Source organism: Protopterus annectens, chromosome 8.part0 (genome assembly GCF_019279795.1).
Source record: "Protopterus annectens isolate FY-2018-M chromosome 8.part0, PAN1.0, whole genome shotgun sequence".
NCBI classification, from domain to species: Eukaryota; Metazoa; Chordata; order Ceratodontiformes; family Protopteridae; genus Protopterus; species Protopterus annectens.
This window is the reverse complement of record NC_056741.1, coordinates 576,967,382-576,975,299: the sequence shown is the minus strand read 5'-3', so window position 1 is coordinate 576,975,299 and position 7,918 is coordinate 576,967,382. Positions and strand designations below refer to the sequence as shown.

At 41.1% G+C, this 7,918-nt stretch overlaps 1 protein-coding gene across 7 annotated transcripts in view; it reads left to right on the top strand.

Annotated features, from left to right (window-relative positions):
• Window positions 1–7,918, top strand: part of ADAM15 (ADAM metallopeptidase domain 15) — a 1,588,574-nt gene that overhangs the window by 1,094,170 nt on the left and 486,486 nt on the right. The window lies entirely within an intron of this gene.

Sequence of the window (7,918 nt, the reverse complement as noted above, 5' to 3'; positions counted from 1 at the left end):
CATATGCATATGCGCACGCACAAACACACACACTTGCATCCATGTGTGTACCTCCTTATGCATGTCACTAATAGTGTGTTTCTTAGTGTATTAACTAATTGTTATCTTTGCTTATACTTACGCAATAGCATGTGTTTTAGGTGATTGCCTTCTATGCTGAATGGTGAACATTTTGAGTAAAGTCTAAAAATATCAGCTGTAGCCATAAATATTTCGAGTCATGAAAAAGCTATAAACACAGCTAATTAAATTGTATTTGTCAGCATGTTCCATGAATTAAAAATACAGTTATTTACTTAAGAAGCATAGTACAATTTTGCAGTTTTCATTGGTTTGCTGTGCAGTATGACTTTCTTGATCTATTATTGGCTGTTACATCAGAAGGTATGCTCATTCTGATTTTTCTGTTTTTTATTTCATGGTATACATTATTATACAATGATTGGTCATTAACCTTTAATAACAAGCACGCTGATTGGTCAGCCTAACCAGCGTGCCCTTTGTAAATCGAGCATATACTAGTGGAAAAAAGTCTGGTCACCCGGGCTTTCTTCTGTTAATGTATGCTACAGAGATTCTGCTTTTTTAAATTAAGAAAAAAAAATCAACTTACAAAAAACAGAGACTTCAAAAGAATGAGAAACACGGGGCAGAGAAAACTGCAAAGATAATCAGGTACGTTATACAAAACTAGAGAAGCATACCTGAATATCCCTATATCTTCTCTGTCCCATCTCTCCTGTACATTTGAAGTCTCCAGTTTTCATTTTTTTTTTTTAATTAAAAATGAACAAAAAAAAGCAGTAGACATCTTCTTTTCTTCATTGCTTCCTTTACACACCACTGATGTATTGCGTAAGCGTGGGAATACAAGTCCCATATGCATACACAGTACAGCAAGAAAGCTCCACGGTACCAGGGAAAAATGCACAGAGCAGCACTGAGAATTAAGTAATGGTCTTTGAGGACAACAGTAGCAGTCATTATATGCTTAAATAATAAAGGCCAGCATATTTTCTTTATATCTTAGGATTTTGTAGTTATGAATAATGGTTATGCCTCTTGCACTTCTTTGATGTAATTCTAAAACATATGTATAGTGGATATAAAAAGTCTACACACCCCTGTTAAAATTTTTGTGATATAAAAAATGAGACCACAATAAATCATTTTAAATCTTTTCCTACCTTTAATGTGACCTATAACCTGTAAAATTCAATTGAAAAACAAATATAAAAAAATAAAAAAACGTACAATAAGCTGGTTGCATAAGTGTGCACACCCTTGAAACACCTTTTGATTTAATTACAGCATTCAGTCTTCTCGGGTACACACCTGCCATCAGTTAAAGAGACTGATTAACCCCAAATAAAGTTCAGCTGTCCTAGTAGGATTTTCCTGACATTTACTCAGTTGCATCAAAGGGATCTCATTGTTGAAAGGTACCAGTCAGGAGAAGAGTGCAAAAACATTTCCACAGCATTGAATATACCATGGAACACAATGAAGACAGTTTTCAAAAAGTGGAGAAAATATGGGACAACAGTGACGTTGCAAAGAACTGGATGTCCTCTTTTTATTTATTATTGGAAATTTCTTTCCGTTCCCTTCTTTTAAAGATAAATTCTTTCCATGTTAGTTGTATTAAAATTTTGTATGGCATGCTTTTATTTGTCTTGCCTGCATCTGAATTTGAATTTCAGGAGTAAGTATTTGTGCAGATGTAGGAGTTCTAGTCTTCATTTTTGACCCTTTGTTAACTGACCTGTCAGCACACCAGTGCCTTGCAGCAGACTGTTTCTGTCATCCATCAGAGCTGTGTGTGCTCTAAGTAAAATAATTGTTAATGCTCTGTGATGTCTGTGAACCAAGTAGTATATGATTTTGGTTCAGCTGTTTTAAAAAGAAAACATAAGTTTTCATGCAGGAGATTTTCTCATTTTTTTGTATTCTTCTTCTGCATCTAGCCTGTAAGTCTGGTAGTTTTTTACAGTTTTATTTATAGTAGTGTTTCTGTACATGCTGATTTTACAGCATCTGCTTCAGTTTGAACATCAGTTCAGTCATCAGTAATGTAGTTGAAGTAGGTAATCTGACTTTCAATCTCCTTCCTGTTAAAATGTTGAATTGGTGAGAGACTGAGTCCCTACTGTGGAGTATTCTTGTATTCCATAAATGTCAGATGATTCTTATAGCTTTTACTACTAGTATTCCTTCTGAGTTTTTTCACTGGTGGATAATTCTACCCACTTTTCTGTGTGACTGTAGATAAGAGTGCACTTGCTGCTTTGAGTCCGATTTCCAGCTCATGCGTAAGTCCTCTGAATTCATGACTTGTGTATTGTGGACTTGACAGTTAACTATTCAAATAGTCTGCACTATACATCGGGACTGAATGGCCAAAAATACAGACTTTACATATACCAAGACCAAAAATTGCCATTTTTAGAATATTTCGTTTTCTCCAAGGCATGACGATCTTGGACTTGGTATGTATATGTTTGAGGGGGTGGAGGCAAAGGGTGCATGGTGGCTTGCCCCTTGCAAAAAAAAAAAAAAAGTTTAAATGTGATGAGTGCTTTTAATATTCTGTCTTTTCATTTATATTTAGTCTTCTTTTTTCCTGTATTTCAGCATATGGCGCTACTAGTCCCGACATTTAACAGTGCAAAATGTAGTGTAGGCTTGTATTTGCCAGGCTGTGGAGTGGTGATTCATCACTGGGACAAAGCAGAAATTCCCTAAGACTCCAAGAGCAAAATAAGTTATTTCTTACATTTATTTAATTGAATTGCACTTCTTAACACTTATAATTGTGCTATACAGCTAGTCGACTACATTTTGCACTGTTGTAAAGCTTTTTTTTTACTGTTTCACTGCGTTTGTCTACTGTTTTTTACTGTTTTAACTGTATTTTACATTGCTAGATAGTGTTTCATTACTGTAATTGCATTTTTACTGAATTACTTAACTGTAAACTTCTTTTTCGTACATTTGATCTGGGACACTCCTCCCAGTCTAGTGTCATTAGCTCATTCTACCTAATAGAGAGAGAACATTTGAGAAGACCAACCCACTTAAGTTTCTTAACCTTGAATTATATTATGTTCCTCCATTCTCCCTTTCCACACTTTGCTAAAATCTACCATTGCTTGAAACTCCTTGTGTTCTGAATGAGTGTGCTTTTCAAACAATCTGGAAATATAGAGCTGATCAGTATATTTTTTGGCACTTTTTAACTGTTCAGGCTTCTGCGCTGTCTTAATTTTTGCTTGACTGAATTATTTATATATTTGCTGGCATTGTTTTCTGATGCTCTTAAGTGCCTCCATTTTGATTGTTTTCCTAATTTACTGTTTTCTGCACATGTTTTAAGTAATTTTTTTTAATTTAATTGCATTTATTTAATCTGTATTTGCTTTAATATTGCTACACACTCAAGTGTGCTAACTTGCACTGCATTTGAATTGTTTTACTGCTGTTTTAGCTGCTTTTCTGTTAAAAAAAAGTTATAAGCTTATTTCCCACCTTTCCTGCAACTAGTCTAGTCCACATACAGATTTGCTGTATCCAGGACTGTTTGTAAGCTTTTGAGCCCACCAAGCCTTTCTCTGTTGGAGGGAAGCCTTCTAAGTTATCAGTGGGAGTGGTAAGCACTAGGTAGCCTATCTACCACAAGAGGAGTGGTTTCTGGCCCAGAAGTTGTAGTTTATTGAACGTTTGGGCAGTTTTTCCATCCCTTTCAACTTTTTGGTTTAAAACCCTGCGTTTGCAAGGGTTTGTGCTTATTTAAGCTCTGCTCAGCAGCTGAAGTAAACTTACTGATGCCAGAAAGTCTGCTCTTCAGTTTTTCCCTTAGATCTTGCTAGTTCTTTCTCTTTTGCACTTCAAATAGCCTAATCGCTTTGCACTTCAACAAGTTTTTGTAGCAGTTATTATAGTACACATAAGAGCCATCAGCAATAGTCCTTCACGGAAATAGCTCCAGTACTTAGTAGTTATGACCACCCCTCCTGGCATGATTAAAGGGCAGTTCCATGTGCTTTTTCCTATTAACCTGGTGCACTTGGGCATTCTGAAGCAGTGTAGCAAGTGCCTCATGTACACAGACAACCCCCTCCTCTTACTTTCCAACACTCAGACTTGTGAGAGATACACTCCTATCACCAAATTGGAAGCTATGCACTCTCCAGCCAAGACCGGACTAGCTGGTCAAGAGAAGGTCAACATCTGCACCACACCACATGGAGCAGACAGCCCCCCAGAACACCCTCCATCACAGCTGTCGCATAAAAACACAAACCACACACCCACCTTCATGGAGGCACTAAATAGAAATGTACCCAAACAGCAGAGACCTCCAAGACAGAAATGCACTCGACCACCAGAACACAGCACAAACCACAGGACATCTATCTCACCTCCACAGTGTGCCCCTCAACCTAAGCCTAAACACCTTGCTCAATACACTAATCATAGTTGTCTCAATAGTGAGGCACACAGATGTCCCACTCACTAAGTTGAATAAGGAGAAGGTAACACTCAGCTGTCTTTCAGGTGCCAGATTCCGACACATAACACACTCAGGGCACTCCACAACAAGTACAAGTATGACTCTGTCATTGTCCATGTGGGAGTGAGTGACCTGAGATGCACCTCCTGGACTGCATGAAAAGAGACGTGGTGGAGCTCTCGGATTATGTGGCCCAGGCAGGAATTATACTAGCCCTGAGCAGTATCCTACCATCATCCAGAATGATACCGCAGTACAAACAAAAAATGATTGACTTCAACAATTGCCTAGGTTTCTGGTGACATTGTAAGGGGATCCAGTATCTTGTCTACTTGGGATGACATGATTGACAGACCTCGATGCTTGCCTGAGATGGTCTACATGTGTCACCCCTGGGTTTCTAGGTACTGGCTAAGGCTCTTGCTACCCCTATAGTGCCTTTTTAGGCGGTGTTCGAAAGACCAAATTACCACCATAACGGCTATAAATAAATGCAATCTGAGGGTCATGCTGCTCAACGCCAGAAGTCTAAATCTCAAGATGCACTCGCTTGAAGCACTCCTCAAAATGGAGAACATCGACATTTGTGCTATAACAGAGACCTGGTTTAAAGTGGCAGAAAGCACCCCTGCGCTACCAGGCTATAACTCATTCCACACCTTTCGGCCCTGAAACATGGACCGGAGCTCCAAAGGCGGTGGTGTCTCCATATTCATAAAGGATATGCAAACCTCCTGACTAGTAGCCCAGCATAATGCATCTGAGATACTTCAGGTATAACTAACATTGGGTAAGACTGCAATCCAGGTCATAGCCTGCTCTAGGTCCCCAAACATGTCCCCAGACTCTCACTCCATGTTCCTAAGCACCCTGGAATCTATCAAGGTCCAACCCAACACTCGCATACTAGGAGACGTCAACTGTCCCTCCATCAACTGGGAAAACTACTCAAGCATCAATACAGTGGCCCAACGCTTCCTGGAATTCATCAATTCCAATGCCCTGGACCAGCTCATTTTGACCCCCCACTAGAGGAAGCAACATCCTTGACCTGGTTATTGCTAACATGGATGACCGTTGCTCTACACCAATAGTCAATCCCTCCCTGGTCAGATCCGACCATAAACTAATCACCATGGAAATCCACATCTCACACACCCCCCCCAGAAAAGGTAACCATCTTGAAAAACTTCTTCAAAGCTGACTTTGCACTCATAAAAACAGAGGTGGCTAACGTCATGGCACCCATGCCAATGGAAAATAGCTTCATGACTGCAGAACCATACACCAGTGCACTGTATGAACATGTATGGAACTAGCCATACCCAACAGAACCAAGATGCTCTCCAAAAAAAGGAAGCCAATCTGGTGGTCCCCTGCCATTAATAAACTCTACAACAGAAGGAAGAAACTGCTGCAGAAAAAGGTGAAGTCTCAAGAGCGGAAAAACTTCCTTATTAGCGTCAACAAAAAGTTGAGATCCCTCATCAAATCCTCTAAAGCCAGCTATGAAGGCAGAATTGCGGCAGACACTAAAAACATCACAAAGCCTTTTATAGTTATGTCAAGAACTTCCACGGCAATACCCAGATGTGCTCTGATTTACTGCACAATGGTACCTCCTATACTGTGCCTACAGGTATTGCCAACATACTGTCTGACAGATTTAGTGCCAACTTTGCCCCCCCCCCAAAGGACCAATCAGAATACCAGAAGAATGCCAGGCACCCAGCATTACTGCAGCCCAGGTTAAAGCTGCATTGTCCAAGGCCAAGAATACAGCTTCCATGGGACCCAATAATATCCCTTGCTGTGTTCTACATGAACTACAAAGCGAACTGGCACCACATCTGTGTGCCCTGTTCAGTCACAGCCTCACCTCAGGCTTTGTCCCTACCGAATGGCGCACTGCTACAGTCATCCCTCTCCATAAAGGGGGAGCAACTACAGACACTGGGAATTATCACCCCATTAGCCTGACGAGTCTGATATGTAAAGCTATGGAGCGCATCATCATGGACCTAATTAACAAAGATATAGGAAATCTCCGTACTCTGGACCCCATGCAGTTTGGCTTTGTGAAAGGGAGGTCAAGCCTGCTCAATCTAGTTGACTTCTTTGAGTCCATCACCAGGGCTGTGGATGAAGGTAAGGCAGTGCATACAGCCTACCTCGATCTGGCCAAGGCCTTTGATACCATTCCTTACTCAGGAATTATTGACAAACTCACCAAACTAGGCATCAAGCCCTGTATCACTAAGTGGGTTGCAAATTGGCTCACAGATAGAACACACAGTGTGAAAGTAACAAACTCCAAGTCAGACTGCTGACCAGTCGCACATGGAGCCCCACAGGGATCGGTCCTGGATCTTATCCTGTTCGGCATCTACTTCTCAAACGTCCAGGCCAATACAAAGGGACTCTGGCTGACCAAGTTCGCAGATGACTGCAAGCTGGGAGCCATTATTAACTTCCCAAGTGATGCAGACTTCCTGCAGAAAGGCCTCACTGAGACCAGTGACTGGTGTAGAAACCATGGCCTTAAGCTTAACGCCAAAAAATGCGTCGTCATCCCCTTTGGTAAAAACTCAGATCCCACTAACTACCACATCGATGGGAGCCCATTGAACACTGAAGGTGTTATAAGAGATCTGGGGATGCAGGTTGACAGCAACCTCTCCTTCGACCACCACATCACCACTGTGGTCAGAAAGTCCTTTTATGTGGCACATCTCATTACCAAGGGTTTTGCATCCAGGAAAAAATAAGTCATTGTCTGTCTCTACTCTTCCCTCATTAGACTAATCATCGAGTATAATGCCCCATTTGGCATGTACCTCACTAGACACCTGCAACAGCAGGAGAGGGCACAGAAGTACCTTATGAAGGGGATCCTTGGCATTAAACACATGTCCTACATGGACAGACAAAAGACTCCAGTTATTCTCTGTCTCATATCGCCTACTTAGAGACGACCTCTGCTTGACTTACAAAGCCATATCTGACCCACCTGTGTTAGAAATGCTACATCTAAAGAAATCCCAATCCCTCTACACTACACGCTCCAGAGACCTCAACCTCATTACCACAAACAAAAGAACATGTTGGAGGGACAGGTTCCTCATCCAGAGACTGCCCATGCTCTGGAATAAACTTCCCATACATGTCAAGCAGAGCACCTTGCTGTCTGTCTTCAAGAGAAATCCTGATGAGTGGATGGGTAATAGAAAGTTCACCCCAGGGATCACTCCAATGGCTCTACTTGATAGAGGCACTGGGAACTAACATCGGTTGGCATGATGCCAGGGCACTTCTGTGGGTTAGGCTTGTAAACACTCCAGGGCCATTAACCTAGTACATACATATGAACATTTCAATAGGGAGACAGAATTATGTATGACAATA